This window comes from Palaemon carinicauda, chromosome 26, assembly GCF_036898095.1.
Source record: "Palaemon carinicauda isolate YSFRI2023 chromosome 26, ASM3689809v2, whole genome shotgun sequence".
Classification (NCBI taxonomy): Eukaryota; Metazoa; Arthropoda; class Malacostraca; order Decapoda; family Palaemonidae; genus Palaemon; species Palaemon carinicauda.
In genome coordinates, this window is record NC_090750.1 from 43,984,736 (window position 1) to 43,994,735 (window position 10,000).

Consider the following 10,000-nt stretch of genomic DNA (forward strand, 5'->3'; position numbering starts at 1 on the left):
GAACAGTAACATTAGAATAAATAATTCCTATGTAAAACATATAAAACTTCAACAAAACAATAGGAAGAGAAATGAAATAGAATAGTTTGCCTGAGTTGAGGGTCAATAGGTGTAGGAGGAGATGACGATGATGATACATACATACATATACCAAAGGCACTTCCCCCAATTTTGGGGGGTAGCCGACATCAACAAAGAAACAAAACAAAAAGGGGACCTCTACTCTCTACGTTCCTTCAGCCTAACCAGGGACTCAACCGAGTTCAGCTGGTACTGCTAGGGCGCCACAGCCCAACCTCCCACATTATCCACCACAGATGAAGCTTCATAATGCTGAATCTCCTACTGCTGCTACCTCCGCGGTCATCTAAGGCACCGGATGAAGCAGCAGAGCCTACCGGAACTGCATCACAATCGCTCGCCATTCATTCCTATTTCTAGCACGCTCTCTTGCCTCTCTCACATCTATCCTCCTATCACCCAGAGCTTTCTTCACACCATCCATCCACCCAAACCTTGGCCTTCCTCTTGTACTTCTCCCATCAACTCTTGCATTCATCTCCTTCTTTAGCAGACAGCCATTCTCCATTCTCTCCACATGGCCAAACCACCTCAACACATTCATATCCACTCTAGCCGCTAACTCATTTCTTACACCCGTTCTCTCCCTCACCACTTCGTTCCTAACCCTATCTACTCGAGATACACCAGCCATACTCCTTAGACACTTCATCTCAAACACATTCAATTTCTGTCTCTCCATCACTTTCATTCCCCACAACTCCGATCCATACATCACAGTTGGTACAATCACTTTCTCATATAGAACTCTCTTTACATTCATGCGCAACCCTCTATTTTTTACTACTCCCTTAACTGCCCCCAACACTTTGCGACCTTCATTCACTCTCTGACGTACATCTGCTTCCACTCCACCATTTGCTGGAACAACTGACCCCAAGTACTTAAACTGATCCACCTCCTCAAGTAACTCTCCATTCAACATGACATTCAACCTTGCACCACCTTCCCTTCTCGTACATCTCATAACCTTACTCTTACCCACATTAACTCTCAACTTCCTTCTCACACACCCTTCCAAATTCTGTCACTACTCGGTCAAGCTTTTCTTCTGTGTCTGCTACCAGTACAGTATCATCCGCAAACAACAACTGATTTACCTCCCATTCATGATCATTCTCGCCTACCAGTTTTAATCCTCGTCCAAGCACTCGAGCATTCACCTCTCTCACCACTCCATCAACATACAAGTTAAACAACCACGGCGACATCACACATCCCTGTCTCAGCCCCACTCTCACCGGAAACCAATCACTCACTTCATTTCCTATTCTAACACATGCTTTACTACCTTTGTAGAAACTTTTCACTGCTTGCAACAACCTTCCACCAACTCCATATAACCTCATCACATTCCACATTGCTTCCCTATCAACTCTATCATATGCTTTCTCCAGATCCATAAACGCAACATACACCTCCTTACCTTTTTCTAATATTTCTCGCATATCTGCCTAACTGTAAAAATCTGATTCATATAACCCCTACCTCTTCTAAAACCACCCTGTACTTCCAAGATTGCATTCTCTGTTTTATCCTTAATCCTTTTAATCATTACTCTACCATACACTTTTCCAACTACACTCAGCAAACTAATACCTCTTGAATTACAACACTCATGCACATCTCCCTTACCCTTATATAGTGGTACAATACATGCACAAACCCAATCTACTGGTACCATTGACAACACAAAACACATAATATATAATCTCACCAACCATTCAAGTACAGTCACCCCCCTTTCCTTCAACATCTCAGCTTTCACACCATCCATACCAGATGCTTTTCCTACTCTCGTTTCATCTAGTGCTCTCCTCACTTCCTCTATTGTAATCTCTCTCTCATTCTCATCTCCCATCGCTGGCACCTCAACATCTGGAACAGCAATTATATCTCCCTCCCTATCATCCTCAACATTCAGCAAACTCTCAAAATATTCCGCCCACCTTTTCCTTAACTCCTCTCCTTTTAACAACCTTCCATTTCCATCTTTCACTGTCTCTTCAATTCTTGCGCCAGCCTTCCTTACTCTCTTCACTTCTTTCCAAAACTTCTTATTCTCTTCATATGACTGACCCAATCCCTGACCCCACCTCAGGTCAGCTGCCCTCTTTGCCTCACGTACCTTGCGCTTTACTTCCACATTTTTCTCTCTATATTTTTCATACTGCTCTATACTATTACTCCATTCCACCATTCACTGCCCTTCCTCATGCTGCCTCCAACAACCTTCTTGCCACATACATCACTTGCAATCCCAACAAAATTTTCTTTTGCTAACTTCCACTCCTCCTCTAAATTACCAGTTTCTCTTACTCTCACCTCGTCATATGCCATTTTCAACCTTTCCTGATATTCACTTTTTACCCCCGTTTTATTAGCTCTTCAACCCTCACTAGCTCCCTTTTACATCCACCTACTCTATTCCCCCACTCTTTTGCTACGACTAATTTTCCTTACACCAAAAAATGATCAGACATACCATTAGCCATACCCCTAAACACATGCACGTCTTTCAATCTTTCAAACATTCTTTTAGTTATCAACACATAATCCATTAATGCCCTTTCTACTACTCTTCCATTTGCCACTCTTACCCATGTATACTTATTTTTATCTTTCTTTTTAAAAAAGCTACCACTTATTACCATCTCTTGTTCAACACACATATCTACCAGTCTCTCACCACTCATTTTCACCTGGTACGCCATACTTCCCAATGACACCTTCTACCTTTCCAGCGCCCACTCTAGCATTTAAGTCACCCATGACAACTACATAATTCCTTCTACCCAGTCCTTCTACACACATAGTTAATTCATTCCAGAACTCATTCCGCTCTTCTCACCTTTTCTCACTACCTGGCCCATATGCACTGACAAACGCCCAACATTCCCTACCCAACCTAACCCTTACCCACATTAACCTAGATGATATCTCCTTCCATTCCACTACTTTACCTGTCATCCATTCACTCAGCAATAACGTCACACCTTCTCTCGCTCTTCCCCTTTCAATCCCAGACACTCTACCAGACATTTCACCAAACATCACTTCACCCTTTCCTTTCATCTTTGTCTCACACAAGGCCAATACATCCATCCTTCTACTTCTAAACATACTTCCAATCTCACATCTTTTACTCTCTATCGTACTAGATCCACGCACATTCAAACACCCCGAAACTAGAGTGTGGGGAGCAGTCACTCTCCCCCCCAGCTCCATCTCTTTGTCTTTGTCTCGTAGGATTTTTATACAGGATAGGGGGTTCCCAGTCCCCTCGTCCCGTGATGAGAAGATGATATAATGACAATGACAGATGATTGCTGGAGAAGACAATAACAGACACGGTGTCTATATATTGCAAACGAAGCAGGGAAAAAGAATACTCTAAATTGATAAGATAAGATAAATTTTTGGGTATATTATTGTTATTGCTTGTTAAGCTACAACCCTATCCAAATAGGTTTGTAGCAACATGTCATGAGCCCAGGGGCTCCAACAAGGGAAATAGCACAGTGATGGAAAGAAAATGAAAAATCGAATGTTTTAGGAACGGTGACATAAGAATAAATAATTCATATATCAACTATAAAACCTTAGCAAAACAGCAGGAAGAGAAATAAGATATAATATTATGCCCGAGTGTACCCTCAAGCATGAAAACTCTAACCCGATACAGTGGAAACCATGGTACAGAGGCTCTGTCACCACTCAAGACTTAAAGAACAATGATTTTATTTTGAAGTGTCCTTCTCCTTGAAGAGCTGCTTACCATTGCTAAAGAGTCTCTTCTACACTTACCAAGAGGAAAATGGCCACTGAAAATTACAGTGCAGTAGTTAACCACTTGAGTGAAGGAAAATTGTTTGGTAATCTCAATGCTGTCAGGTGCATGAGGCCAGAGGAAATGTGTAAATAATTTGCCAGACTATTCGGTGTGCGTTCATGTAAAGGGAAAAAGAACCGTAACCAGAAGGAAGGATCCAATGTACTAATGTCTGGTCAGTCAAAGGACCCAATATCTTTCTAGCGGTAGTATCTCAATGGGTGGCTTGTGCCATTACCATGTTACTACCTACCTTGCCTGGAAGAGAAAAACCATAAACAAACGCAGTTGGAACGACATTATCTGAAGCCTTCGTCCTGTAGGGCTGTAGAAACGAGACATTATATCAAACAATGAACGAGAAAAAGAGCATGAATTCAACATTTGGTAGAGCGAACAGTAATCAAATATATCAACTATACAGGACATTTACATGATGCAAAAATGTTATTTAATTTCTGTGAAAAGTCTACGGGTATATCATTTGCTCTATCAATCTATGGTTTTATTGCAATGGTGATCGATGCACGAGTTTATATCCATTTTATTTTGGTCCATTCTCTTTTTAATACAGAACCCAAAAGGTTTTTGGGGAATTGCAAAATCCATCATCCCATATGAATTCGGCCCCCTCGCCATATTTCCAACTCACTGCACTTATTGTTCCATTGTTATTGACCAAAAGGTTTCTCTGATCACCTGTTTGTTCATCTTTCTCTATTTCCATTGCAAAACTTCCTATTACACTTTTTAATCTTTGGTTCAACATGGACTAAATTCAAACATATTTTTTTTTTTTTTACAAAAGATATATATTGATATTCATTATATAATTGTAAACAGTTAAGTGATTGAGTGGCATATTCAAGATTTTCTCTATTGTTATTGAATGAACGAGATGAGAACTGAGATATTTTATGAAGTAAATGGAACTTTAAATACATTCCATTTGTCAAGAGGAAAAAAAAATAGACATTAGTGAAATTGTGGAAGGAACGGAATTCAAGAAAATTATTAAAGGTTCACGTGAAATAAAGACGTTTAAGAAATTTGAGTCTAACTAAAATAATTAATCATCTAGTTCTACAATGATAGATTGAAAAATTCTTGACAATTTACCCGGTGAGAAGATATTACTTGATGCACAAGATGACTGACGTATATGCAGTACTAGTCATGACCACAATGCGATAAGATAGATAGATACAGAAAGGCAAAGAATATGCTTTTTACTCTCTAAAATGCAAAGCCAGTTTGGTTATTTCAATATCATAAAACATTTTCTGCTCTGTTCAAAATGATTAATCGATTTTCTATTATACATTAATCTACTGGTGTATTTTATTATAATATCATGAATAAAAAGTGGAACTTACACCTTCAGTGATCTGTAGTGTTTAGATAATGTAAAATGAGAAATCTTATGGTTTTTATAACGTTACTTCTTTGTAGGGGTGCCGATCGTAAAAAATATTTGTCAAAAATACACTAATCAAGACAGGCCAATGAAATTTTCAGGCATTATTAGCACTATAATGACGCACATTATCTGTGAGTTTTATCATCCTACAGGGAAAATAAATGATTTTATGAAAAAATGTGAAATTCAGTGCCCCTTGTACTAAAGGTTATTTGGTGATCGGGGAGAAACTACTGTCTTGAATAGAAATTTGGTCTGTAGGCATGTTGGTATATCCACCTGGAACATGCACATAAAGTTTTATAAAAACAGAACAGTAAATAAGCACATATCATAAAAAAAAAAAAAAAAAAAAAACGAGCAACAACTTCAGCGAAAGCGCTGCCGATAAATGAGCGAATAGTTAGAAATAAATAATGAGCAAAAATTCAAACCTCGATTTAGGGACAAAACCTTCTGAGAGTTTGCAGTTATTATGTCACTTGATAGCCTAAAACATCTAGAAATTATATTGTTTAAGGCATAAAAGCAGGACAATCAAAGAAATACACCCCTTTCCCGAAAAAAAAAAAAACCAGAGAAAAGGCGTTTTTTATCTGAGGACATAAGAAAATGGGAAATAATTTCATAGATATCCCTAAAGTTGTTTTCTTTGATGAAACTTATCATAGAAAACGACTTCGACCACTTTTAGAGAGGTAGACTATAAAAATTACCCTATTACTTATGATATTTCTTATTTTTTCTAAGAGCATATGGCACTTCGCCCAACATGCAATGATATATATTATACCTACTATAATTATTATTTACAGAAATATTATTATAATTATTATTACTAATAAAGTTACAATTTTTGAGAGGTAGACTTTAAAAATTACACTATTACTAACGATATTTTTTATTTTTACTATGAGCATATGGCACTTCGCCCAACATGCAATGATATATATTATACAGGTAGGGGGCCGTTGACGACCATGGGGGGGGGGGCGTTATAGAGGCTGGAGACGAATTCTACACGTATCACGGTATTCTGCTAGGCCAAAGGAAGACTTTTAGCAAAGAAAAAAAAAATAGAAATTTGGCAAAAATCACCTCTACCAAGTGGAGCCTACCCTTTTAAACTGATGAAGGTGTTTGATTGCATTACCCTCTGGTATGTACTGCGTATGATCGTAAAAATGGTAAGGTATTTGTGTCTTAGTAATAACTTCTGTTTTCACTTTACTCTGTGGATCGTCGTTAGGAGATTAATATCTTGTAAATTACTTACAAACAGAAAAACCTTTTGATTCATCTCGAGTTCCCTGCCAACCTGACGACTATCTGTTGAATAATCCAATTCCAACTAACTCCCTCTTTTTTGAAATAGACATTTTTTTTTTTCAAATGACCAGGGGAAAAATGTACATTACGATAGGAATAACTCAAAATATGTTGATGCAAATATTCAGATATGTTAAATAGATTTTATGGTTTCAGTAACATTTTTAGAACATATTTGCATGCATTGAAGATACGATCAATTGTTTTGGTCTTAGGTATATATATATATATATATATATATATATATATATATATATATATATATATATATATATATATATATATATATATATATCATATTACGGCAATTTTTTTTAAATACTCTCGAAAGTTACCTTTGACTTTGAAAAGGACTTTGAAAAACTAAATCAAACTCTTAAATGGAATACTTAGCCTTCTAAACATAGAAGTATGGATATTACACAAGTTCCTAGTGCAAACAGAGGCTCCATTATACCATTCAGTTTCATTTACGCCAGTTATGTTGGATTTTATGTAAACAGGCCTCCAGAGGGTAATCTGAAGTTATTACGAAGATTTCTGAAAACCTTGTACTCATACCAGTCACCATCCACAAATTCAAGAAATAGTTAGAGTTCGCAATTCTGCGTGATTTTGATATTTTCCTTCCATGGTATACAGATATGGTTTCAGCGCAAACTGGAGAGGTTTGTTATAATCGTTTAACAAGGGGTTAAATGACCAGTGGAAGGAGCAGGGGAGAAGCCCGACTGCCACACCAGAATAATTTTGTTTATCCCACAGGGGTACACATATACTGCCTCCTCCCTAATTGAACTTTTGAATTTTTTTATTATTATTATTTGCTACAACTTTGGACTTTTGAAGTTCTACTGATTCAACTACCTGATTAGGAAGATCGTTCCACAACTTGGTAACAGCTGGAATGAAACTTCTAGAATACTGTGTAGTATTGAGCCTCATGATGTAGAAGGCCTGGCTATTAGAATTAACTGCCTGCCTAGTATTATTCAGGAAGTGTGTGGTGATGGATTTTAGTGTACCAATGGAAAAGATTCATACTTGGGAGGGGGTAAGAGTGAACGCTGCAACAAGTTTTTTTAAATAAACTGATCCTAGATCTACACCCCCTTTTGCTTCTTTTAGGAGGCAGGATTTTTCATAGCCATCCAAATGTGGTAAATACAGGTTATAGCCTCCTCTACAGTGGAAGGCGTACCACCTAAAGTGGAAAACAGAGCTGAGGCTTTGCTGATGTCTGTCTTCGCAATGCTCATAAAGACACCAAACAAGTATTTCCCTCTTTTGGTCTCTTTAGGGGATGTTTCTACTGCTCCTGCCCTCATTTATATGCACAAAGTTTGGCCGCTCCGGGAGTATTTCTCTGAAGCAAGGATACCTTGGATCTGCATCAGCCGGTTTTTCAGGTTTTGGTGGTATATGGAGTACCCTTAATGTTCGCCGCACCAATAAAAGTTTTGACAATGCCAAGGTCTATATGGTTGGCCTTTTATGTCTTTGTTGAGGATGCTCGTAGCTAAAGCTACTTCTCCCTCGGTTCCTCCAGTAATAGTATCCCTATTGGTGATACCAGCTGTGAAAGGTGTGGCAGTGTCCTCTGTAAGAGAGATGCCAGTGGTTTGCCCCTTCCCCCTATACCAAAAAAGTGTTAATACTCGGAGAGTGACAGGTTTGATGAAAGAAATAATTCCGCCTCTGTCCCTCAAAGGTACGGTGTACTAGTTCGAGCATATGATTCGGACTGTGCATAGCTCTACGATGTTCACTTGGACGTACTCTGGTGATGTATCTGGACAATTGGCTGATCTTGGGCCCTTTGGGGAGGCAATTGCTACAGGATTGAGATAATTTTCTTTAATTTTGATACGGTCTAGAGATTGTGATAAACTGTGAGTAGTCGAATCTCAAACCAAAGCAAAGGTTGAAGTCCTTAGACATGCTGATAGACATAACAGTAGCAAGAGTCTTTCAGTCGAGAGATAATATCTGCAAGCTCAAGGAGGTTATGTGCTTATTCCTATCCAAAGCATAAGTACCATCTTGACGCCAGTAAGGTAGAGTCTTCTCAGCAACCTTTTCTTTCTGGAGAAACTCGTACCACATGGGTGCGTCTACTAGAGATATCTTTGATTGCATTTAAAGGATCACTCTTCAACCGATAGGGTTATGGATTTTTAATTTTTCCAGTTCCAGTATGACAGGAGGCTTAGGTAGCTCTTATCTGGTGGCTAGATTAACAAAATCTAACCATGGGAATCTCACTCGACTCTCCACCTCCAGAAATGCAACTGTGCTCAAATGCATTGAAGTGGGATGTACCGTCTGGTAGCCATTAGATGTAAATCATGGTCGGGGGCCCAAGCCTGTACATGAGTGGGGTTAAAATTTGGTGGGTTTGACGGCCTGCTGACGGTAGCATGAAGGTCAGACGTATATAGCTTGTAGGTAACCCATAAACATGACATGTTTATGGTGGGTGAAACATTAATTGGTAAATTCCACCGGGGACATCTGGCAACATTTCTAGTCGACATCCTAGTAGAATATATTATAATCGTCCGATTAAGAGGTAAATAAAGAGCCGCAAGTTCATACAGTTCACTGGTTCAGTGGTTCAGCATCTGATTTCGTATATTTTAAACTTTTCTCACAAAATCATGCAATAGAGGTATTTTCTGAGACTGACTTTGTGTCTCTATCCGTTGTCTTTGCTACTGTATGTATTGTTATATTACTGAGTTAATGTAGATACATAATGAAAGTTATCATAATATTTCAAACATACCTAAAAATTTAGTCAATATTATATTAAATGCAATGATAATACAATAACATGCAAAAAAAAAAAAAGTAAGAGAAGTAAATTCATAATGAAAGTAATAATATAAACTTATGAAAAGATTCTATCAAGTATATTTTCGGAATTACTGTAATTAATACACAGGTGTTCATTCAAAATAGAACCACCGGCCTTTGGTCATTAGTCGCTTTCTCTTGTTTGATTAAATGGTATTATTTCGTACATAATGGCTTCCCTGTCCTTCATATCGGATGTTTGTATTACCCTGGCTAATAATATACGAATTAGCATTTCTTTAAAAGAAGGATAGATCATTAAATAATTCTACGACATTTTCAAATTCCGTACCCGCACTTTCATTCTAACGTACAGCTTTTCTCCGGAAAGCTGTACTTAAAAATCCAGAGAGCAATTTTCTTCCCCAAACCTCTATGGGAAATCACATGTAGCAGCGAAACAGTTAATTTATTTGATGAAATAAGACAGATTATGTTTCGGTCCTTTTTCGTAAACTCAGGTTCATTTTACTTCTGTA